The sequence below is a fragment of the Elgaria multicarinata genome, chromosome 10 (assembly GCF_023053635.1).
Source record: "Elgaria multicarinata webbii isolate HBS135686 ecotype San Diego chromosome 10, rElgMul1.1.pri, whole genome shotgun sequence".
Taxonomy (NCBI): domain Eukaryota; kingdom Metazoa; phylum Chordata; class Lepidosauria; order Squamata; family Anguidae; genus Elgaria; species Elgaria multicarinata.
In genome coordinates, this window is record NC_086180.1 from 3,705,574 (window position 1) to 3,731,845 (window position 26,272).

A 26,272-nucleotide genomic window follows, 5' to 3' on the forward strand; every position below is an offset into this window, starting at 1 on the left:
TGATCAGGGGTCTGGAAACAAAGCCCTATGAAGAGAGATTGAAGCAACTGGGCATGTTTAGCCTGGAGAAGAGAAGATTGAAGGGAGACATGAGAGCACTCTTCAAATGCTTAAAGGTTGTTGCCATGACACAGGCTCCGAACAACAGGTCCGGCCACAGACACTCCCTGCTCAAGCCAAGTACCACCGCTTGATACGCATGAGGCAAGGGACAAACACCACCTTTCTCCAAACTATGTGGAGAAAGGGGTTAAATGGAGAAGGATTTCAATAATAAAATAAAGAGCTGTGAATTATATGTGCCGAGGTGAATTATTGTCACAGTGGGTGTTAAATGGATAAACTTCAGATGATAAATGCCAAGCAGACACGTGGGATTTTTGTGGTAGTTGAAACAAAATAATTAAAATTCATTTTAAAAGTTCACCAGCTTTGCTTCAAAATAAAACATTTAAAAACCTTTTTGAAACCTCTCATCTAATTCTTTCACTCATTCACATACACACTTTCCTCTCTCACACAATCACTCTTGAACTTTATTATCACTACTATTTATTATTCACAAACTGTCTATCTGCACCTCACTCAAAAGACACTACTCTCTATACTGAATTTCAAACTCTCCAGAACCCAAGTACTCTACACACCAAGAGCTAAAGCACTAAAGGCTGAAGACTCTACGGCCATTGCTAGACGAGGCGTTAGCCTGGTGTGAGGCATCCAGATGACGCACAGGGGATCCCGGGGTCAGGCCGGACTAAGTCCTCCCTTGACCCGGGATAAGCGGATGCGGTTATGGCCCGGCTTTTCCGCAGCCCCGGGCTGAGGCTGGGGCTGTAGAAGGTCTAGCACGGTCTGTGACTTTTCCCGGCTGCTCACTTACTCACGAGTAGCCGGGAGAAACCACGCACTGGGCACAGCATTCCATAGGAGTGCTGTGCCCATCGGGCCGGGGGAGGGAATCGCGGGGGGAGATGGGGGCCAGGGGAAAGAGTGGACCTGGCAGGAGAGAGGGGAGGAGAAGAACAGGGACAGGCATGGCAGATGGGGGACGGGCGTGGCAAGCTGGGACAGGGGACAGGGGACAGGCATGGCGGACGGGGGGAATAAGAATAGGGACGAGGGACAGGCATGGCGAGCGGGTAGGGGGTGGGCACGGGCGAGCGGGGACGGGCATGGCGAGTGGGGGGGAGGACGGGCGAGCAAGCGGGCAGGGGGGCATCAGGCATTGTGGGGGGGGGAAATCAGGGGCAGGGGGACCGGGGAACCCTTTATTTTTTAAAAAAAAAGGACTTATCTTTCTGTTGGTGCACTCCTGTGCACATGGCCCTTTAAGATCCCAAAGAAAATGGCTGACATGACAGAGCTTCCCCTTACCCCGTCGAGTGTTACATCTAGAAAAGGGCAACGGTGTGAGCTAGCTGCAACGCGCCGTCGCTCCTACTCCCCATTGGATTATCTGGTACGTCTAGCAAGGCCCTAAGAGTACCTAAAAGTCTCCCTCAATCCGCTCAGTCATTCCCTTATATATCACTTCTCCCCACTCCTAAGACATTCTAACTCCACCTACTCAGGCCAACATTCTAAAAACCACAGACTTACCAATTCTAGACATGCATTAGGGAACTGACTTGTGGGGTGTAACGCCACAGTTGTCACACAGAGGAGGACAGGGATCTCTTCTCGATCATCCCAGAGTGCAAGACACGGAATAACGGGCTCAAGTTAAAAGAAGTCAGATTCCGGCTAGACATCAGGAAAAACTTCCTGACTGTTAGAGCAGTACGACAATGGAACCAGTTACCTAGGGAGGTTGTGGGCTCTCCTACTCTAGAGGCCTTCAAGAGGAAGTCGGATAGCTATCTGTCAGGGATGCCTTAGGGTGGATTCCTGCATTGGGCAGGGGGATGGACTCGATGGCCTTTTGGGCCCCTTCCAACTCTACTATTCTATGATATTCCACAGCGGAGTGGAGTGGACCATAGGCAGATTGATGCAGGGTGGAGCGGTCCCAATCTGAACGTTGCGGATCAGGTGCAGAGCGGATCAGGGGGTTTATGCACAACACTGCTATAGAATAGGGATGTGCATGTACCCCCTGATTCATAGAATCATAGAATCATAGAATAGCAGAGTTGGAAGGGGCCTACAAGGACATCGAGTACAACCCCCTGCTCAATGCAGGAATCCACCCTAAAGCATCCCTGACAGATGGTTGTCCAGCTGCCACTTGAATGACTCTAGTGTGGGAGAGCCCACAACCTCCCTAGGTAACTGATTCCATTGTCATACTGCTCTAACAGCCAGGAAGTTTTTCCTGATGTCCAGCTGGAATCTGGCTTCCTTTAACTTGAGCCCGTTATTCCGTGTCCTGCACTCTGGGAGGATCTTTTCAAAATTCACCAAAAATCTGGGGATGATTCGATTTCCTTCAAAACTGGTAGGAATAAGGATATATTTATAAGCTATCCTCATGGTCAGTTAGATGTGTGTAGCTTACAAAATAAAAGAGATACATGCATCAGGGGGATGATTCAATTTCCTTAAAAGTGCCCATGCCTAAGGATCTATCTAGAAGTTCTCCTGGGGCCCATTTTCATGTTTCTAACTTGAACACTAAAAAGTTATACGCATTTTACATTTTCAAAGCAAGTCTATGGAGGGAAAACATGGAGCTCCGGATCCAGATCCGGATCCACCATGGAGTGGAGCGGAGTGGAGGTGGATCGTCCCAAAGTGGAGTGGACCCAATCCAGAAGTTGCGGTTCAGGATCCAGATTGGATTTGGGGGTCCATGCACAGCCCTACTTCTCATGCCTTGTAACGCATATATCATCAAGACCAGAAAGACAAGGTAGGTATCAGAATCACAAAGCAAGGAGACAAGGGTTCGTAGATACATATGATGAATTTATTGCAACAGAAAGTGGGCTGTGATGTGCTCTTCTTCATCTTATTTCTGTGGCCATCTAAGTCCTGGAGATTGCAAAATATGGTCTCTTTTTCCATCTTCAAGGAAGGACGGTGGATAAGGGTCTTTTGCGTGCTGATCCGAGAGTTGAGCCCTTCTGTGCCGAGTTCCATAACTTAGATGTCCGAGTGCTGCTGTTGCTGTTACATTTTAAAATGGGGGAGGTTGATCCATTGTTCTTGTTTTCATATAGATAATGGAAATCAAGCTTCATCCATGTTCATGGTTTTAGTCTTCCCACTTTTTATCAGGAGCTTTCTTACAAACTACCCTTTTTAGAATGTTGGGAGAGAAGGCCTCCCAACAGCGGAGTTGCTCTGTGCACTCTTTCAAAACACAGATACATTTACCACTTTTTTCGTCTGGTATTTTACTCCAGTATCTGAAAACAAACACAGCACTAAATCAATCAATCAATCATAATCATTTCAGTCTACATGCCTATTTTCATCTGTACCTCTAGCATAAAAATATGTTCGGTTCAGTTCTTTCTCTCGGGCTCACCACCCACCCATATATGCAATAGATTCAATATTTTATTATGCCCACCGTTTTAAGATGTTGTTTTCTGGGAGGAATCAGGGTACAAATGTCATCTGAATGTGGTGGCCTTATTTACCTTTCATTGGTAATAGCCACCTATTCTCCATGAATGTTTCAAAACCCTTCTCAAAAGTCATCCCCCTCACTATTATTATTATTATTATTATTATTATTATTATTATTATTATTATTATTATTATTTATTTATTTATATAGCACCATCAATGTACATGGTGCTGTACAGAGTAAAACAGTAAATAGCAAGACCCTGCCGCATAGGCTTACATTCTAATAAAATCATAGTAAAGCAATAAGGAGGGGAAGAGAATGCAAACAGGCACTGGGTAGGGTAAACAGGCACAGGGTAGGGTAAAACTAACAGTATAGAGTCCAAACAACATCAGGTACTCTAATGAAAGAAATGTTGTAAGCACAGACAGGCTGTCTGCACTTGAAAAAAGGACAGAATCAATCCAAATAAATATGAATCGATTTGGATCATGCCAATTCGCTTTGGACCTGTTGCGATTGTATTCGGAGCTGTTTTAAAGCCCTCTGAATCACCACGATTTGCCTCGGATTCAGGATTGGGATCCGATGTGATGCACAGCCCTAGATTCCAATGTAGAACCATGAGAGATCCCCCAAATCTCATCTCTACACTTACATCCCTCCATTAAGAATTGTCTCTTTACTCCTATCCGAACTTTGACAAAACTGTGAGTGTGGGCGTTTTGGAAATCCAAATATATAATTTTATCACCATCTGTATACATATGCATTAACATTTTCCAATCACTCCAAAAAAGTTGGAGGAAGGACCTCACAGAAGCCAAGTTCATCCTTCCACAGTACACTTACTATTCTATGATGCTAATTATCGGCCCAGGAACCCAATTGTCCCCAAGCTGGGATGTTGGGGGTTGTATGCCAACAGTGGGCAGGGCCACTGCTGTGGTGACGTATGCCAGTACACACATTCATGCACACAGACCATTCGTAGGCTGCCTGTTGGCAATGGTGCAGGGATTGAGCTCCAGGGACTGAGTCAATGCCAAAGGAAAGGTCAGGAGACAGTCCAAAGTCTTAACACAAGGAACTCCAGGGAAGAGCTTGGATATCAGGGAAATACAAGTGTATGGGGCTTTTGAACAGACATTGCTTTTAGGATTGAGCCTTCACAGCCCCACCCAAGTACAGCTATAGGCCATCACTGTTGTAAAGGTAGACAGAGGAGTGTGACTCAACCAGCCACACTTTCCTGCTGCTTCCACCTCCTCAGGTATCCTAATGCCTGAGATTTGGAGGAAACCTCTCCCAGTCTCAATGTTTACAGCCAGTTAAAAAAATTATTGCCATTTTTATTTATTTTCTTATCTTGGGAATGCCTGTCCAAAAGGAAATAATCATTACGAGGAACTCCTAGCTGTTTTAGCAGCTCCACATTTGTTTGTCCCAAACCAGCATTAAAATCAACTCCCATAATGATATGAGCATTTCCGGACTGCAAATGGATCTCTCAGTCGCCAAAGATGTCCATACCAATGGAGGGGACATAACAGAGTTTTCGGGGGGGACATAGACATTAATGCAAAATAGGGAGATGCCGTTTTTAAAGGTTATCTGCAGTGTTAGGATACCATCATCGGGCTGAGTGCCCACCATCTGGGAGACATTCTCTAATTCCACGGAGACGAGGATTGCCAAACCACCACTGCATCATCCCATTTTATGGTGCCTCATTGCAGAAGCGGTGAAAGCTCTATAACCCTGAAGGTGCAAGAAGGAGCTATCCTCCACCCAGGTCTCTTGTAAAAGACTATAGAGAACTGTTGTAAGTATTCCACAAACTCCTTATCCGCTAATTTACCTGCCCATCCAGAAATGTTCCAGGACACTACGTTCAGCACCAGGGGTATTGTTTTCTCTGTTTCTCTTCTTAGTCAACAACTTTGGGAGTCTGAGGGAGGCCAGTCGGTCTCCCTCATGTACCTGAATGGAGGAGAATTTAAGTGGGGGTTGTCCCTATCAGAGACCATGCCCTCCACTGGAGCAGGTTTAGGCTCCTCTTTCAGGAAGGGGAACAGTGTTTCTTGTAGTTGGCCTAACGCTATTTTAATTTCTCCCTGGGCCTTGCTGCTCATCTGTTCAAACTGAGCTACTTCGACAGCTTCCTCTGGGGGGTAATTCTTCTGCCAGACCCTCTAGGAACTGTGGCCTACTGGAGGAGGAAGAATGTTCTTTCCTCTGCAGCTTAGCCCTATTGAGCCAGTGTTGAGCCATCACTATTTCCTAAAGCCTACTTAAGTGAAACAATATCTCCTCCTGTTCCGACAATTGCATGCTCTGGAAGTGCTTCACCTGATCTCTTATGTCTGTCAACAGGAGTTCATTGTCTTCACAACGTCCTAGCTGAGCATAGCTGGCACCTAGCTTTAGGTTGGAAATCTCAACTTGTTTTTCCCCCTTCCTGTATTGAGGGTCACTCCCGTTCATTATTTTATAACTTAGCACCAGAGGAACGTTTATACACCCCACATTTTCCTGCTCTCCAAAGTTAATTTCAGTTGAGCAATTTCCAGGAGCTAATTCGATGTCCCCTTCCTCCGGTGGAAGATTTAGCAGTTTGCCTGAAGTATCTGGTAATCCAGATAGCTATTGTACCTTTTAGTAAGTAATTTCAGTGCGGCCTGACCCCGGATTCCCCTGTGAGTCATCTGGATGCACAGGAGGGAAACCGGGCTTCACACCAAGCTAACGCCTCGTCTAGCAATGGCCCGGGTTTTTGATGACAAATCCGGGAAGGGGAGGGGAAATCCGGATTTTCCCAAAGAGCAGCTCTAATAGGAATTAACTAAAATGCTTATAACTCTGTCATTTTTTAAGATAAAGACATGAAACTTGGCACAATTGTAGCTCTTAGGAAGGGCTTTAGTCATACCAAATATGAAACAGATCCGTTCATCTATTGGTTTTTTAGGATTTTTTTAAAAAATTGAGGTTTTAAAATTATTATTTTTAAAATTGTCATTTTTAAAGATAAAGAGATGAAACTTTGGGGGGGAGGAGCCAGCGTGCCAATGGAACAGTAAGGAAAAAAAAGAACGTCCGGGCATCCGGTAGGTTTTTATGCCTTATCATCTAATTATCTGGGCTGGAAATAGTGAAGAACGTTGAAGATTGAATGGGAAACTCTGAGCTACAGAATGGGATTTAAAAGATCAAAGTATTTTGTTGCTTAACGAGTGTATTTAAAGTGGAAGGAAGGTGGCTAGTGGAGAAGTAGCCCCTCCTTGAACTGTTAAGAGCGGCTGCATAAGAAATCTCCCAGACTGAAAGCTTATCTTAAAAGGAATTTTAATTGCAGAGCCATCGTCAGGAGAGATTGATTGATAGCCACCTTTTCAGTAGCAAGTAGTAAATCTCGTTAAGCACGGCAATAAAACCCTTCTGAGCTCGCTGTTTGTTGGACTTAAAAGTGAACCTAACTAACACCAGCCGTATTTGCAAGCCTATGCCACCCAAAAAAACTGCCCCGGTGGTGAAGCCACAGTGGGTTCAACACGCGTCTAACAATACCATTAAAAGACTTCAAAGAGTGATTGATCCAGAGCTGGAGAGGGAAGAAAAACAAGACGAATCTACAATAACAACAAAGGAGTTGAAGATGGCTGCCGAAGCTGGCGCAGAGCCAACAGGGCAAGAGGAAATGGTGGATCAAATTTCAGCTATGTTGAAAAGTCTTAAAGCTGAGCTTTTTACGAAAATTAAAACGGAAATTGACAAAAACAATAAGAGGGTGGATAAGCTGGCTGCAGAAATGGCTATAAGAGATAATCAATTAGGCTTTTTGAAGACAGAGGTTGATCAAGTGAAAAATCAAGTTAAAGAAATTAAGAAGACTCAAAATGATCAAGAGGCGAAATTTAAAGATCAAGATAAGAGACTGATTGCTATAGACGATAACGCACGAAGAGTAAATTTGCGCGTTTGTAATATGGTGGAGAAGAAAGGGGAGGACCTCAGGAAGAATATCCTAAGTTGGTTCAAAGAACTAGTCCCAACACTGCAGGTAGCTGAAGAAGATGTGGAGCATGCTCACAGGGTAGGGGGCTTCAGAAGTGGAGCACCCCCTAGAGATGTTTTGGTGAAATTTTTAAGCTACTACAAGAAAGAGCAATTGATGAAGGAATTAAGAGCATTGGGTGAGCTGAAGTTCCAAGAAGCAACAGTGCAGGTCTTTAATGATCTGTGCCAACAGACTTTGGAATGGAGACGCAGTGTCAAAGTTATAACGGAGGAATTGAAAAAGAAGAGAATTCTTTATGCATGGGGATATCCGATTTTTCTGCGTTTCTCATACAACAGGGAAAATCATAAGGTTTTCTCTGCCCAGCAAGGCATGGAGCTTCTTGAGAGCTTAGGTTTGGGTCCTCAAAGAGATGCGGGTGGCGGCGCAAAAAGCGATGATGAAGAAGAAAGAGGAGCAGGTGGGGGTGGTGTAGATGCTTAATATAGCGATGATAAGAAATATATTAATTAGTTCCTGCTGGTTCTGGGTTCCTGGCTTCTTCCCCCCCCCCAAAGGGTAAAAAAAAATGGCGGAAGTATTAGACTTCCGGGTATATATTGGGGGGAAAAGTGATGGGAGGGAAGGGGGAAGTGGGGTGGGAGGGAAGGGTATGTTTGGGGTGTTGTATGTATATGTGTGTATGTTATGTTTTCAACACGATCGGGATCGAAAAGAAGATCAGAGAGCTGAATATGGATAAGAAGTTCAGAATCTCAACGCTCAATGTCAAAGGTCTGGGGGCAGTCGTAAAAAGGAGAAGGATTGAACAATTGTTAAATAGGGATGGTTCGGACATGATATTTCTGCAAGAGACTCATCAAATTAATGAAAAAAAGAACGCTATTCAACTGAGATGGCCAGTCTATTATGAAGTATCATTGGGGACGTCAAAAAAAAAGGGAGTGGCCATTTTGATTTCAAAAAGAAGTGGGTTTATGATGGAGGATATTAAAAAAGATGAGAATGGGAGATATCTCATGATTAAAGGCAAACTGGAGGGAGGAAAATATACTTTGATTAATATGTATGCGCCAAACAATAAACAAAAAGAATTTTATGAGGAGGTATTAAGAGAGATGGAAGAATTCAAGGAGGGGTATGTAATTATGGTGGGAGATTTCAATATGGTTATGGACAATAGAGTAGATAGGTCAAATCCCTCTGAAGTAGAAAAGAGAAACAATGTTACTATTTTAAGCAAATTAATTAAAGAGAAGGATTTTGTTGATTCTTGGAGAGTTCTCAGAGGGGCGGACCCTGGATTTACGTTTTATTCTTCAGTCCATCATACATATTCCAGAATTGATCATATTTTTGTATCTAGAGATTTTGTAACCAAGACATGTAGAATGGAATTAGGGACAATCAAGGTATCGGATCATGCATTGGTAAGCTTAGTTTTTGCAGTTAGTAAGGAATACAAAGAAGCATTAAGGTGGAGATTGTATACTAAGATATTTAAGAATGACAAAGTAATTGAGAAAATGCAGAAGGAATTGTCAGAAACATGGGAAATAAATGAGAAAGGGGGAACAAGAACTGCAGTGGTTTGGGATACCATGAAGGCTGTGTTTAGGGGGAACTGTATTAGGGAAATGTGTAAATTAAAAAGACAACAAGAGGCAAGGCAGGCTACTCTAGAAAAAGAGATAATAAAGCTGGAAAAAGAATATTGGCAAACTAAGAATAAACATAAATTAATAGAATTAATGGCACAAAAAAAGGAATTAGAAAATATTAATTTAGAAGAGGTTCAGAGGAATTTAATTTATATGAAAAGGGAATATTTTCAAAACAGTAATAGGAATTCGAAGATGCTTGCCAAACTCACACAGAAAGAAAAAGCTAAAAATGGGATAGGGTTAGTAAAAAATAAGCAGGGTAATGATTGTCATTTGATGAAGGATAAAATAAAAAAAATTCAGGATTTTTTTGAAGAGTTATACAAGAAAAGAGATACCCAAATGGAGAGGATGGAGGAATATGTGGATAAATTTTTGAAGAAAGGATTAGAAAAAGAGCATAAGGAAATAATGGATAATAATATATTGCAAAGTGAAATAGAGGAGGTTATAGACCAGCTTAAAGCAGGGAAATCACCAGGGGCAGATGGTTTAGGACCAGAGTTTTACAAAAAATTTAAAACTTTAATAGTGCCAAAGTTGCTGAAATTATATAACGCAATAATGGAGGGGGAGAGGATTCCAGAGTCATGGGAGCATTCTATAATAATTTTAATTCTGAAACCGGATAAGGATCTGACTCTCCCCGATTCATATAGACCAATTTCACTAATAAACCAAGATGCAAAAAAATTTTCAAGCATTTTGGCTAAAAGGCTAAATAAATGTATAGCTAAATATGTAGGGGAAGATCAATGTGGTTTTATAGCAGGTAGACAGATGCACACATTAATAGGTAGAGTTTTGAGTGTAATACAGGGGATAAAAAAATCAAGGATTAAGGCGGGTATTTTAGCGTTAGATATTTTTAAGGCTTTTGATTGTGTGAGCTGGCAAACTTTAAAGTTGGTTATAAACAAAATGGGATTTGGTACTAAATTTAGAGCAATAATTGAGCAGTTATACTCTAAGAGCACAGCCGTAGTGGTAGTAAATGATGGAATAACGGACAAGATACGACTAGCTAGAGGGACAAGACAAGGATGCCTACTCTCGCCAGTCCTGTTTGTATTGGTGATGGAATTGTTGGCAAACGCAATAAGAGAGGATGGAGAGATAGAGGGGATAGGTAGCAGTAATAAAATAAAATTGAACATGTTTGCAGATGATACATTGATGACTATTAGAGATCCTTTAGGTAAAATGGAAAGAATTAAACAGCAGTTGAATGATTTTGAAGAAGTTACGGGGTTAAGGATAAACTGGGCAAAATCGGATTTGATGTTATTCAACTATACTAAAAAGGAAGAAAGGGAGTGGGAAGGGAAGGCTTCAGTTTTGAAAAGCAAAGAAAAAATTAAATATTTGGGTGTTAAGATTACAAAAAATTTAGAAGATTTGGAAAGTGAGAATTTAAATGGATTAAAAAAAGAAATAGAGGAAGAGTTAAAGAAGTATAAGAAACTGAATCTTTCCTGGTTTGGAAGAATAGCTTTAATAAAGATGAAAATTTTACCTAAGGTTAACTTTTTCTTTAGAATGTTACCAATAAGAATTTCAGAGATAGAATTAAAAGGATGGCAGAATCTTATAAATAATTACTGCAATGAAGGGAAGAGATCAAGGATTAATAAAAGTAAATGGTGTTTAAGCCAAAAGAGAGGCGGACTGGGTCTCCCAAACCTTGAGTACTACTATCTAGCCAATAGGTTAAGACATGTTGTTGAAGCAATTATAGGGGTTATAGTGGACTTGAAATGGATGGAGGAAAATACGTTAGGGAACATTGAGTTGAAATTGCAAAATGTGTTTTTTTAAGGAAAAAGGGAACGGTAAATGGCTTAATGATTTAGATAACCAATTTTTGAAGTTCCATTGGGAACTTTGGAATAATTATAAAAAGGAATTGTTTTCAAGTAATTCCCCCTTAACACCAGTGATAATGTTAAAGAAATTTCCTGAAAATTTAAAGAAGAGGTTAAGCAAAGTTTTAAAATAAATAAATAAAATGAGATTAGGAGAGTGGTTAAGGGGGATGAATACAAGAGAGAGGTTGGAAGAAGTTTTGAGAGATTTGGAATTAACGTGGTTAAATTATTTTCAATTAGAACAATGGACTAAAAATTGGGTAAGAGAAAATGGAGAATGTAGAAAGAGGACGAAATTTGAGGAATTAATTGAACAAAAAGAATTAGATAAGGGGCAAAATATAGGGATAAAGGGGTTAGTGAGTCAACTATATAATATATTAGTTGAGAAAGGAGGGCTGGATAGTGCTGGGAAAATGGTTTGGGAGACTGATTTGAAGATACAAATAGGACAACAGAGGTGGGATGGACTATGGAGACAGAGAGTGTTGAGAAATATGTCAGTAAGAATAAAGGAGAATTATTATAAACTTGTATGGAGGTGGTATTTAACTCCGGTTAGATTAAATAAGATTAATAAACAGCTTTCAGCAGATTGTTGGAGGGGTTGTGGTGAAAAGGGAACGTATTTACATATATGGTGGGATTGTGTACATGTGCAAAAGTTATGGAAGATGGTGTTTTATGAGATTGAACAGATTGTGGGATTTAAAGTAGAAGTTACACCAAGGATTGCACTACTCTCACTGCATGATGATCTTAAATGTAATAAAGAAATGAAAGAATTGATAACGAATCTACTGACAGCTGCGAGGTTAATACTAACTAGGAATTGGAAAATTACAGGAGATTATTGTATTGAAGAATGGTATAAAGAAGTGTGGGACATTGCTATAAATGATAAATTGACATGTAATATAAAAATGAAAAGAGGCATAGTAAAAACGAATGATTTTGAGAGTATATGGCAAAAGTTCCTGGAGTTTATATTTTCTAAAGGAAGGGGGGATCCACCAACAGATGAAACTATGAGTTTTTGGAAGCAAGAATGAGATCCCGAGGTGGGGGGAGCACTGTTATGTTTATTATATTATCTTTAATAGGTTAACATCGAATATATGATAGTAAGGTATTATAATGTTTTTGTATTAAGTGATTTTGATTTGTGTTTGTTGTTTCAATAATAAAAATAATTTTTTTTTAAAAAAAGAGATGAAACTTTGAACCATGATAGGATTTAGGTAGAGCTTTAGTCACACCAAATTTGAAACAGATCTGCTCATCCAGTGATTTTTTAGGAATTTTTTTAAAATTGAGGTTTTAAAATTATTATTTTTTAAACTGTCATTTTTAAAGATAAAGAGCTGAAAGTTGGCACCATGATAGCTTTTAGGTAGAGCTTTAGCCATACCAAATTTGAAATAGATCTGTTCATCCATTGATTTTTAGGAATTTTTTAAAATTTGAGGATTTAATTTTTTTTAAAAAAAATATTATTTTTAAAGATAAAGAGATGAAACTTGGCACCATGATTGCTCTTAACAAGGACTTTAGCTATGCCAATTTTGAAACAGATCTGTCCATCCATTGAGTTTTAGGATTTTTTAAAGGTTTAGGTTTTAAAATTATTTTTTTAAAATGACATTTTTAAAAGATAAAGGGCTGAAAGTTGGCACCATGATAGCGCTTAAGGAGAGATTCAGCCATGCCAGGTTTGAATCAGATCTGTTCATCCATTGTTTTTTATGGATTTTTTTAAATGTTCAAAGATTTAAAATTATTGTATTTTAAAACTGCGGGAGCCATATCCTTCAAACTCAGGTTGTCAAACCTCCTCTTTGGGGTTTTGCATATTGAGCAGTTTCAGCCCTTGGCATTAAGGGGATCTCCCCTGGCATTAAGGGGATCTCCAGTCTTTAGGTAAACTGTCACAACACCCACCCTAATGTTAGAGTAGAGAAACTTGTGACAATTATACACAAGCTTTTTTAAAAAATTGAAATTAAAAAAAGCCAGCCATCCGGCCGGCCAGTAGCAAACCCTGTTAACAACAACAGCAGCTTGCAATGAGTGAAGATACAGTCAGAAAAGATATTTGAGGGAAGGGGAGACTGTATCACACAAAGCATAGCAAAATGTTAATTTCAGATACATTGACTCTCTCACTTGTTCTTTATTTCAGTGATTTTAAAATTAAGATGTTATGTAGAACAGATTTGTCTTAAATGTGTGCTGTAACATCAGACATGTGACCAAGGCTATGTTCGGGTGGGCACGCACCCTTGGTGCTGGACACGCCCCCTTGGGGCCAACCATGTTGTCCTCCTTTTTGGTTTCCAAAATATGGTCACCCTAGGCTAAAACTCTTATATTTGAGCGGGTAGAAAAGAGGTACTCAATCTCTATTATATCTGATGACCTAAGCAGTTTAAAACCCAGCTGTCACAATATATATAGGAACTATTCCATTTTGTTTGTAAGGGAGAATAGGCAAAAAGCCTAGGGAAATTTGAAGACTAGTTGTTTTCTCATCAAAATTAGAGTGGACTGGTTGGCTACTTGAGATGAGAGATCTTTTTAACAGGGATGTGTTGGTCGATAGTACCTACTACTACGGGATCTGTCTGAGTTCCACTATCTTGAATCATTTCGGCCTTTTCGCCAGAACCATTTACTTGCTTTTCTTTCTGTTCGATGTCCTTGCTCTGCCTATTCCTCTTTCCTCTCTTATTACTTTCCTGTTTGTTGTTCAGTATTTTAAAAAGAGGATTGTAGTTCACTCCTTTGACTTTCCTATCTTTTTACTTTATGTTCCTCTTAGAATCATAGAATCGTAGAGTTGGAAGGGGCCTACAAGGCCATCGAGTCCACCCATCTGCTCAATGCAGGAATCCACCCTAAAGCATCCCTGACAGATGGTGGTCCAGCTGCCTCTTGAACGCCTCTAGTGTGGGAGAGCCCACGACCTCCATAGGTAACTTGTTCCATTGTCATACTGTTCTAACAGTCAGGAAGCTTTTCCTGATGTCCAGCCGCAATCTGGCTTCCTTTAACTTGAGCCCGTTATTCCATTTCCTGCAGTCTCGGATGATTGAGCAGTGATCTTGGCCCTACTCTGTGTGACAACATTTCAAGGATTTGAAGAGTGCTATCATGTCTCCCCTTAATCTTCTCTTCTCCAGGCTAAACATGCCCAGTTCTTTCAGTCTCTCTTTGTTTCCAAACCCCTGATCATCCTGGTTGCCCTCCTCTGAATACGCTGCAGAGAAACCAGTACCTCACGCAAATTGGAAGCTATACATATATTAATGCAGCCCAAAATAGCAATTGCATTTTTTGCAGGCACATCACACTGTTGGCTCATATTCAGCTTTTGATCTACAAAAATTCCCAGATCCTTCTCGTTTGTAGTATTGCTGAGCCAAGTATCCCCCATCTTGTAACTGTGCAATTGGTTTCTAATTCCTACATGTAGAACTTGGCATTCATCCCTAATAAATTTCATTCTGTTGTTTTCAGCCTAGCACTCCAGCCTATCAAGATCACTTTGAAGTTTGTTTCTGTCTTCCAGGGCATTAGCTATCCCACTTCATTTTGTGTCATCTACATATATGGTAAGCGTTCCCTGCACCTCCTCATCCAAATCATTAATAAAAATGTTCAAGAGCACTGGGCCCAGGACTGAGCCCTGTGGTACCCCACTCGTTACCTCCCCCAAGTCTGAGAAGGTACCGTTGATTAGCTCTCTTTGAGTCCGATTCTGTAGCCAACTGTGAATCCACCTAATAGTTGTTCCATCTAGCCCACTTTATCTAGTTTGTTAATCAGAATGTCATGTGGTACTTTGTCAAAAGCTTTGCTGAAGTCAAGATATATGACATCCACAGCATTCCCACAGTCCACAACGGAGGTTACCCAATCAAAAAATGAGATCAAATTTGTTCTTGACAAATCCATGTTGGCTTCTAGTATTCACTGCATTGATTTCAAGGTGCTTACAGATTGACTTCTTTATAATCTGCTCCAGAATTTTCCCAGGGATGGATGTCAGACTGACTGGTCTGTAATTCCCAGGTTTCTCCTTTTTGTCCCTTTTGAAGATACAGACAATGTTAGCCTTCCTCCAGTCATCCGGCACCTCGCCCATCTTCCATGATTTCACAAAGATAATAGACAAAGGTTCTGAGAGTTCTTCCACTAGCTCCTTCATTACTCTAGGATGCAGTTCACTGGGCCCTTGAGATTTGAACTCATTTAACGAAATTAGGTGTTCCTTGACCATTTGTTTATCTATCTCAAACTGCAATCCTGCTTCCTCAACTTCTGCTTCACTTTTTCCAGGAGGGTCATGGACCCGCTTTTGGGAGAAGACCGAGGCAAAGTAGGAATGGAGCACTTCAGCCTTTTCTTTGTCATCTGTTATCAATTTGCCATCCTCATTAAGCAGTTGAACCACCATTTCTTTCTTCTGTCTTTTACTACTCACGTATCTGAAGAAAGCCTTTTTATTGCTTTTAGCATCCCTCGCTAATCTCAGCTCATTCTCAGCTTTAGCCTTCGTGACACCATTGTGGCACATTTGTGCCACCTGTCTGTCCTTTTCTTTTGTTGCCTGGGTTTCCTTCCACTTCCTATATGTATCCTTTTTTTGGTTTCAGGTCATCTCTAAGCTTTTTCTGGAGCCACATTGGTTTCTTCTGTTGTCTTCTATCTTTCTCCTTGTTGGAATTGATGTAACTGTGCCTTTAAAATTTCCTTTTTTAAATTCTCTCACCCATCTTGGACTCCTTTTCTCATTAGGCTCCCTTGCCTTGGGACCTTACTTATCATAGATCTGAGTTTATTAAAATCAGCTTTCCTAAACTCCAGAGTACTCGTATGGCTACACACAGCTTTTGCTTCCTTTATAATCAAGAATTCAAGTGTGACGTGGTCACTTTCCCCCAGAGTTCCCGTAACTGCCACTTTATCCACTAAGTCATCCCTATTGGTCAATATCAAGTCAAGGATTGCCGATCCTCTAGTTCCTTCCTCCACTTTCTGTAGGAGAAAGTTATCACCCACACTTGTCAGGAATTTCTTGGAAGGGCCACTTTTGGCAGTATTGGTCTCCCAACAGATATTGGGGTAATTGAAGTCCCCCTTCAGACTTCCTTGAAACACTGGCAATTTGTTTCTCAAAAGTTTCATCCTTGTCTTCTCCTTGATTGGTTGGTTGGTTGGTAGTAGACTCCGATTATCATGGTTTTTTTATTCGTTGCCCCATTTATTTTAATCCTGATGCTTTCGATGGGATTCCTAGTCTCATCCGCCTGTATTTCTGTGCAGTAATAGGTATTTTTAATATATAGTGCAACTCTGCCTCCCGCTCTATTTCTTCTGTTCTTTTTGAACAAGTAATATCCTTCAATTACTACATCCCAGTCGTGGGAGTCATCCCACCAAGTTTCAGTTATACCTATCAAGTCATATTTGCATTCTTGTAAAAAGAGTTCAAGTTAGTTCTGTTTGTTTCCCATACTCTGAGCATTAGTATATAGACATCGAAGACCTTGCGCTTTATATTCTGGCTTTGTTCCTACATTGTTGTGGACACTATTTTTGGGCACTCTTGGAGCGGTTCTCTGTACTGTGGTGAATGGGAATCATCCATTGTTGCCTTGAAGTTTACGTCTCCCACCCTCGTAAGTTTCAGTTTAAAGCCCTCCTGATCAAGTTCCTCATGGTGTGGCCAAACACATTCTTTCCAGCCCTTGTGAGGTGCAACCCATCCCTTGCCAGCAGTTGGTTGAAATGAATCCTAATGTTTATAGCCATACCTATTGTGGCTATAAGAGGCCATACCTATTATTCAGAGATACATAAAAGTTTCAGAAGACTAGATACAATTCTAATGAAAGAAAATTTGCTATGAAGTACAAAAAAAAATGGAGATAGGGCAGATAAAGGGAACAGACCATGCTCCATCCAAGCATGGCAGAGGTAGAATTAGATCAGAAAATTAAAAGTGGTTACATATGGAGACTGAATCCCATGTTATTAAATAAGGAAATGGTAAGGGGGAAATAAAAAAAAAGTATAGAAAGATATTTTGAAGAAAACAAAAAAGGACAAGCAATGCAAAATATACACTGGGAAGCAGGGAAAGCTACAATTAGAGGAGAATGTATAAAACAAATGATTATAACAAAGAGGAATGATAGGGAAAAGAAAGAAAAATTAGACCAAGAAATCAATAGTCTAATGGATCAGTATAAAAATACAGGAAAGATTGCAATCAGAAAGGAAATGGGAAAAAGGGAGAGAGAAATAGTAGAAATAAACAGAACAATGACAGACATTCTATATGAGAAACAAAGGCATTATGAATTTACTGGAAAAAGCTAAAAAAAATTGTCAGTTAAAAAAAAGAAATATAGGAACAAAACATTAGCCTTGAATAGAAAGAATGGATCAAAAACATGATCAAAAAGAGGTGGGAGAAATACTACAAAAAGTATTTTAAAGATCTGTATGAAGGAAAAGAGATAGAAACAAAAACGATTCAGGAATACCAAGGGAAAGCAAAAATACTCCCATTAAAGGAAGAACAAAAACAGTACTTAGAAGCAAGGATTGAAGAAAATGAGATAAAAGAGGCAATTACAGACCTAAAAAATAACAAATCACCAGGTCTGGATGGATTTACATCTGAATATTATCAGATATTTGCCAATATATTGGTACCGCAACTGAAAGCGTTATTTGATGAAATACAAGAGAAGTGTTCTCTGCCAGAAACATGGAAACAAACCATAATAATGCTGATACCTAAACCCAGTAAAGATAAAAACAATTCAGAGTCATACAGACCAATATCCCTACAAATGTAGACTATTCAATTAACTTACATTTAAATTTTACTGTTCTAATTCTGTGTTTTAAACTTATATCAATTTCTGCTGCGTGGTTTTATCCTGGTTGTGCTTTTGATACTGTATTTTGTACTTGTGTTTTTAGACTGTTGGTTGTTTAATTATGGTTCCAATTTTTGTGAACTGCCCAGAGTGCTTCAGCTATTGGGCAGTATAAAAATGTAATAAATAAATAAATAAATAAATAACAAATTGTACAACAATATGGCAAAACACCTGAAAGAGGTCATTAATGAATCCATAGGCTCAGATCAGTATGGTGTTTTTTTTTGTTTTTTTAAAAAATAGATTCATTGCAGACCTGATTCAGAAAATATTTGGTTTAATCAACATCTGTAAAAACAAACAAACTCCAACATTATTATGAAACTCAACCTATACAAGGCCTTTGATACGGTAAGCCCAACATTTGTAACAGACATCCCAGCAATATATAACTTAGGTAAGAAATCCAAACATATAATAGATGCAATATACATACAAACAGCAGCAAAAATGCAATATATTGGAATAGAAATGGAGGAAATAAGACTTAACTCCCCTTTTATTCACAATGGTAATAGCGTTTCTCGCAGATAGAATAAGGACAAATAAGGATATCAAAGGAATACAGGTAGGGAGGAGGGAGTTTAAATTAAACCTTTATGCAGATTGTATTATATTCTCACTGCAGGATTCAGAAAAGGGAATAAAAGAATTGACAGAAGAATTAGTGCAATTCAAACAGGTGGCAGGGCTAAAAGGAAACATGAAGAAATCAGATTTGATGTGTCTAAATATAGGACCCCAAGAACAAGGACTGTGCAGGCACCCCCCGATCTGCTTCAGAAGCCATTCCAAAGCCCTCGAAGCAGCCCCGATCCATCTCAGGGCTGCCTCGGGGGTTCAGGACCCACCTCAGCACCGAAGCGAAATTATGGCCCTCTGAGGCAACTTGGGAGTTTTCTAGGTGCCAGCTCTGCAGAAAACTGTCCCCACTTACCTGGTGCCTTTGCCGTCCGCCACCACAAATGGCGGAGGTACCAGGTAAGCCCCCTCCCCCCTTCCCCACTTACCTACCCCGCCGTCCACTGCCTCCATGATCTTTGTGTCTGGCGACTTCCATTCCTGCCGATGCATAAGACCGGAAGTAGGCCGTGCAGTCTACTTCCTGTCTTATGTGTCGGTGGCAGTGTAAGCCGCCGAATACAAAGACGGTGGCAGAGGAAGAGGAGGTAAGCCCTTCTTCGCCCATTTCCCACTTACTTGTAACACCGCTGCCATCTTTGCATTCGACAGCTGACACTGCTGCCAACGCATAAGATGGGAAGTAGGCTACACGGTCTACTTCCCCTCTTATGCATCTGCATCAGTGTAAACTGCAGGATGCAAGGGGCTGGGGTGTCTGACGGTGGTGAACAGTGGAGGCAGGTAAGAAGACAGGTGGGGGGCTGGGGGGCACCTCCAAAGTGCTGATGTGGCCCGAAGCTTTGGAGCCAATTGGCTTCGGCTTCAGGCCTGTGAGGCTGGCAAAAATTAATAAGACTTTGTCCTTAGCTAGACCAGGCTATATCCCAGGGTGAACCTCAGGATCGTCACTGTGCATCCACATGATGCACAGGGGATTCCAGGATCTGGGAGGGGTCATCCCTCCCTTGCCCTGGGATACAGCCCTACCCTTTGGGTCCTCTTATTCCAAAGTCTCAACCTTAGCCCAAGACCGTGGAGTGTGTGGCCTGTTTCCGTGGGCTTACCCGGCTCCACGCGATTACTCGCGTGGAGCTGGAAGCCGCACAAGGGGCACAGGAGCACTGTGTCCATCAGGTGTAGGGTGGGGAAAATGGGAAAAGTGGATACAATTTTAAAAAAACTTTACCTTTGTGCACAAGCTTTCATGCGCTCTGTCTCCTTTAAGAAAATAAAAAAATGGCGGACACAACGCCTCTCTTCCTGTGGTCGTTACGCCTTACATGTAAATGAGGGTGAGATCTTGCATTAATCGCAACGCGAGGTCTCCCTTCCTCTGCCCCGGAAGAAAAGGTAGGTCTAGGTAAGGCCTGAGTCACCCTCCTGCTGGAGAGGATGGGAGGACAATGGAACTCAAATTCATATGTGGTGGGAATGTGGGAAGGAAAAGAAGTTCTGGGACACGTTCTTTAGAGAAATAGAAAAAAGTACTGATCAAAAAGTATATAAAATGCCAGAGTTGGCAATTTCAAAGAGGAAAAAAACAAAAAGATAATTTTAAGAAGGATTGGCAAAAATATAAAGAATATATGAAGAAGGAAAATAGAACAACTCTGGCAGAAGCCTATAGGACTCTCTGGGACTCCTGGAAAGAAGTAGTGCTATGGTATAGTATAATATAATATAAAATGGAAGAGATAAGGAAAAATGATATATCATCCCAGAAAGAGAAATGGGGCAATCTATGGGGGACGGACAGGGCTGGGGGAGGGAATAGGGTCAGAGGATAAAAGGTGAAACTTGAAAAGAAAGTAATTTTGCTATAACTTTTGGCTTTAAAAAGTTTGCTGCCTTTTGAATGTTTGTGTGTATATATTGGAAAATATATATATATATATATATATATATATATATATATATATATCTCCAAAAAACTAACCCACCACCAACAGATATTGAAAATAAATGATAAAATGCCCTGAGAAATGGAAGCCCCTTTCATGGGGAAAAGAAAACTTTAAGGAAATTCCTGAGATTTTTCTTGTCTTACCGCCTAGAAATTAAAGGACACTTTTCAGAATTTTTGCCACATTTTCTTCACCTCCCCTCAAAGTGATGCTGGGTATATGGGGCATTGTGGAGGAGGATGCAAGTTCAAGACCAGGGTGGCTACACAGTTGATGCAGTGCAACTCCCCCCCCCCCCGACCCAAAAACCCCTTAGGGGAAAAAGAAGAAGCAACTGTTCTACAACCCTTAGCAACAGTAATGCCTACCTGTGAGAAATTGTTGGAGAATTTCTCCTCCCCCTTGAGAAATTCGGTGAAATTTCAGTACCCAAATATAGGGTGGAGAATTTTGAGAGGCCGCTTGTGCATAGCTCTAGGTTATGACCACCTCTTCCGAGGACAAAAGTTCCCCAGATCTGTATTAATCTGGCACTAACTGGGTTAAAAAAATACTCACAAAAGTCTGAAGAGACTATTTCAAATTGAAGATGACAAATTTGATCTGGAAGGGTTGGATGGTATAAATGAGGAACATGCTTTGTTGGCCCCAGAACAGGCAGGCTTTCGCACCGGCAGATCCACCCTTGATAATTGTTTTATGCTGAAGCATGTTGTGAATAAGTACTTGGCCGGTATTGTAAAGTATGTTTATGTGGTATGTTGTAATTGGTAATGTTTATGATTACCAATTACAGATAGAGTATGTGGATATAATGCAATCTCTATCGGAGACTTAATTCATGTTTTGCTTGAATGTCCTATGTATAACGATCTTAGAAATATTTACATTTCTCCCTTGCTAAAATCGCTGAAGGGCTCCTCATCACATGTTAAAGTCTGTCATTTGTTATCAGATGCAAAAAAAAAATTCTTTTAGAGTGTCGAAATTTTTAGCTAAGTCTATGCAGATACGTTCTTCACAATGCATGAAGGGTTTGGGTAGTGACCCCTTTTATAAGGGGTCTGGAGGCAGCTGGACAACCATCTGTCAGGGATGCTTTAGGGTGGATTCCTGCATTGAGCAGGGGGTTGGACTCGATGACCTTGTAGGCCCCTTCCAACTCTGCTATTCTATGATTCTATGATGCTCAATTATTTTTATTGTAAACTGTTCTCTTTTATAACTTGTGAAAAATGGCTAACTGCTTGTAACACAATAAACTGACTCTGACTCTGACTCTTATTACATCTCAAGCTTTGGACCTGCAGAGATAAAGGCGTGTCCTTACTAAGGAAGAGCTTAGATGATGATAATGATGATGATTTCTACCCGCCTCTCCCTCTGGATCGAGGCAGGGAGCAACACAAATACAAAACACTATAAAATTGATTTAAAACATATAAAACTAAGGCATTATTTAAAAGGCAGCACATTATTAAAAGGCAGCTTAAAATTCAACTGGGTAGGCCTGCCGGAAGAGATCAGTCTTTATGGCTTTCTCGGCGGATCACTCCCGGCAGGCGATTCCACAGTCTCGGAGCGGCAGAAGGGAAGGTCCTCTTGGTAATACCTGTCAGCCTGATTTTTGCTGACTGGAGTATTATTATTATTATTATTATTATTATTATTATTATTATTACTATTACTATTACATTTGTTTGTATCCTGCCTTTTGCCCAATGCTGGGCCTCAAGGCGGCCCAACAAAGTTTAAAACATACATTGGGGTGAGTAGGAAACAAAACCATAAACGTTTAAAATACACAACAAAATTATAAGACCTTAACATAGATGGAGGGCCAGATTATTCTCCAAAGGCCTGCTGAAACAAAAAGTTTTAGCCTGCTTCCGAAAGCTCATCAAGGAGGGAGCCAGCTTACCTTCCCTGGGAAGAGAGTTCCAGAGCACTGGAGCAGCCACCGAGAAGGCCCTCTCCCATGTTCCCACCAAGCTCCTGTGAAGATGGTGGGACTGAAAGAAGGGCTTCTCCAGAAGATCTCAAAGCACAGGCAGGCTCATAAGGGAGAATCCGGTCTTTCAAACAACCTGGAGCCAAGCCATATAGGGCTTTATAGGTCTAAACCAGCACTTTGAATTGTGCCCGGAAACAGACTGGAAGCCAGTGGAGCTGTTTTAACAGGGGAGCTGTCTGCTCCCTGTAACCAGCCCCAGTCAACAATCTGGCTGCAGCTCTTTGAACCAGCTGCAGTTTCCGAACACTCTTCAAAGGCAGCCCCACGTAGAGCGCGTTACAGTAATCCAGTCGGGATGTAACTAAGGCTTGTGTCTCCGTGGCCAGGTCCGACATCTCTAGGAACGGGCGCAGCAGGCGCACTAGCTTTAACTGTGCAAATGCACTCCCGGCCACCGCCGAAACCTGGGCATCCAGGCTCAGGGCTGAATCCAGAAGTACACCCAAGCTGTGCACCTGTGTCTTCAGGGGGAGTGCAACCCCATCCACCGCAAGCTGAATCCCTCTTCCCTGATCTGCCTTTCGACTGACCAGGAGCACCTCTGTCTTATCTGGATTAAGCTTCACACTCCCCCTGTCCAGTTCCCGGCGAAGATCATCCACCAAGGCAACCAAAGCTGTTTCTGTCCCATAACCAGGCCTGAAGCCAGATTGAAATGGATCAAGTTAATCCATCTCATCCAGGAATCCCTGGAGTTGGGAGGCCACCACACGCTCCAATACCTTGCCCAAAAATGGGATGTTCGAGACTGGCCGGTAGTTAGCCAATACAGTGGAGGCCAAGGAGGGCTTTTTCAGTGTGGGTCTTACCACTGCCTCCTTCAAGCAGGCTGGGACCCTACCTTGGCGAAGGGAGGCATTGACCACTCCGCTTACCCACTCAGCCAGTCCCCCTCTGGCTGCTTTTATAAGCCAGGAAGGGCAAGGATCTAGTATACACGTGGTGGCTCTCACCAATCCAAGCACCCTGTCCACATCATCGGACTGTGCAAATTGAAAGGTATCCAATAATACTGGAATAGGATCCAAGTTAGAGCGGAAATTAGAGTAAAATTTTCCCAGAGGACACCTGAGTGTGTGGGGCAGATGGTACGGGAGATGGTACTGCCATTGGTCTGTTTGAATTGCAGCTTCTGCTCCTCCCCTCTCTTTCAGGTACTTCAAGCCTCCAGTCTGCTGGAGGCGCGAGCCTTCGGCGCGAGCCGAAGGACGAGAGCACAAGGGCTCTCGGCCTGTGGCTCTCAGCTGTGGGCGCGAAGCCGGTCAAGCGGATCTTCTACTCCGGAGGAAAAACCCCAGCCATGGTCCGGCCGCTGCCACTTTCTGATTCAGGATACGATCTTCTCATTGTCTCCTCTCAATTCTTTTCTCCTCATATCTGTTCCTCATGGCTCGTTCCAATCTCGTCTCTCCTAACTTAGTTCCTATCCGGTGTCTCCCCTCTTCTCAGCTGCCTTTTTCGTGTTCCTTATGGAACTGTCGCTCTCTTGCTTCTAAGGCCCCTGTCATCCAGGACTTGTTTATCTCTAGGTCTCTCCACCTCCTTGCTCTTACTGAGACCTGGCTTCCTGCCCATGATACTGCCATCTCTGCTGCCCTCTCTCTTGGAGGACTCTCTTTCTCTCACACTAGTCGCCCAGAGGTGGTGGTGTGGGTCTTTTATTATCTAGTTTGTGCCAGTTCCAGCCTCTTTCCATTCCACCTTCACATTGCTTCTCCTCCTTTGAGGTACATGTGGTGAGGCTCTTCGCTCCACTGCGACTGCGGATTGCAGTTCTGTACCGCCCCCCAGGCTCGTCCTCAAAATGTATCTCTGATTTTGATTCGTGGCTGTCCTTTTTCCTCTCTGATAACTGTCCTACTCTTATCTTGGGTGATTTCAATATTCATGTGGATGACCCTCAAGATGCTGCAGCTCTACGATTTCGCTCATTATCTTCCTCTTATGATCTTAAGCTTTGGTCTGATGCACCCACACATACCCTTGGACACTGTCTGGATCTTGTTCTCTCTCGGAATTGCTCTGTGTTGGACTTTTCTACTGCTCACTTTCCGTTGTCAGATCATCACCTAGTTTCTTTCAATATTACTCATAATCCTCCTCCTTCACGTCCCGCTTCTCGCTCTTGTCGTGACTTGCAATCTATCAATTATGAGGCTTTTTCCCAGTCTCTAGCCTCCTCCCTTCCTTCTGTCTGTTCGGTTGTCTCCTTGGACTCAGCTGTCTCCTTCTTTAATTCCTCCTTATCTTCAACTCTTGATAATCTTGCTCCATCTACAACTCGGATAGTTCGCCCTTCTCAACCCCAACCGTGGCTCACCTCTTCCCTCCGCTACCTTCGCTCTTGTTCCCGGGCAGCTGAACGCCTTTGGCGTAAGACCAGGGACTGGGCAGACTTTGTCCATTACAAATTTGTACTCTCCTCTTTCTCTTCTGCCATTTCATTGGCCAAACAGCAGTACTACTCAACGCTGATCCAGTCAAATGCTAGGCATCCTCAGCGGCTCTTTGCGTCCTTCAATTCTCTTCTGAAGCCTAATCCGCCATCTCTCCCCGCCTCTCTGTCTGCTAATAACTTTGCCTCTTTTTTCAATGCTAAAATCCAAACTATCCGCTCTGATCTGGCCAGCTCTGCTCCTCTTCCAGTTCCTGTTCCTCATCTGTCAGCTCCTCCTGCAAATTTCTCTGCGTTTCCTTTGGTTTCTGTGGATGAACTGTCTACAATACTGCGCTCTTCGAAGCCTTCCACTTGCTCTCGTGATCCGATTCCTTCTCGCGTCTTTATTAATCTTATTCCTGCTATCCTCCCTTCCTTGCTTCATATTATTAATCTTTCTCTGTCCTCTGGTTCATTTCCTTCTGCTTTTAAACATGCTACAGTCTCTCCCATCCTCAAGAAACCTACTCTTGATAGGCTATCTCTGTCTAACTACCGACCTGTCTCTTTGTTGCCATTTGTTTCAAAGATCCTGGAGCGTGCGGTCTACTCTCGCTGTCTTGACTTTCTTTCTAGTAACTCTGCTTTGGATCCATTTCAATCTGGATTCCATCCTCTGCATTCCACCGAAACAGCCCTTACTAAGATCACCAATGATCTCCTTACTGCCAAGTCTAAAGGCCATTATTCCGTTCTTATTCTCCTTGATCTAACTGCAGCCTTTGACACGGTTGATCATGATCTTCTCTTAGATTCCCTTCATGACCTTGGATTTTGTGGCTCTGTCTATAACTGGTTTGCCTCCTATCTAGCGGGTCGCTCTTTCAGCGTGTTGGCTAATGGCAGCTCGTCTTCCTCCTTTCCCCTTTCAGTAGGGGTTCCGCAAGGCTCGGTGCTTGGCCCGTTGTTGTTTTCCTTATACATGTTGCCCTTGGGCAAGCTTATTCAATCTCATGGCCTCCAATATCATCTGTACGCCGATGATACACAACTATATCTGTCATCTCCGGAACTTTCTCCTGATGTTCACGATCGTATCTCGGCATGTCTTTCAGATATCTCAGCTTGGTTGCTTCATCGTCGCTTGAAACTTAACATGGCAAAGACTGAATTGCTTGTTTTTCCTCCTAAACCTTCTCCTCATCTCTCATTCTCTCTTACTGTCAATGATGTTACGCTTACTCCGGTCAAGGAAGCTCGTAGCCTTGGCTTTATATTTGACTCCTCGCTCTCCTTTATTCCTCATATTGAGGCAGTA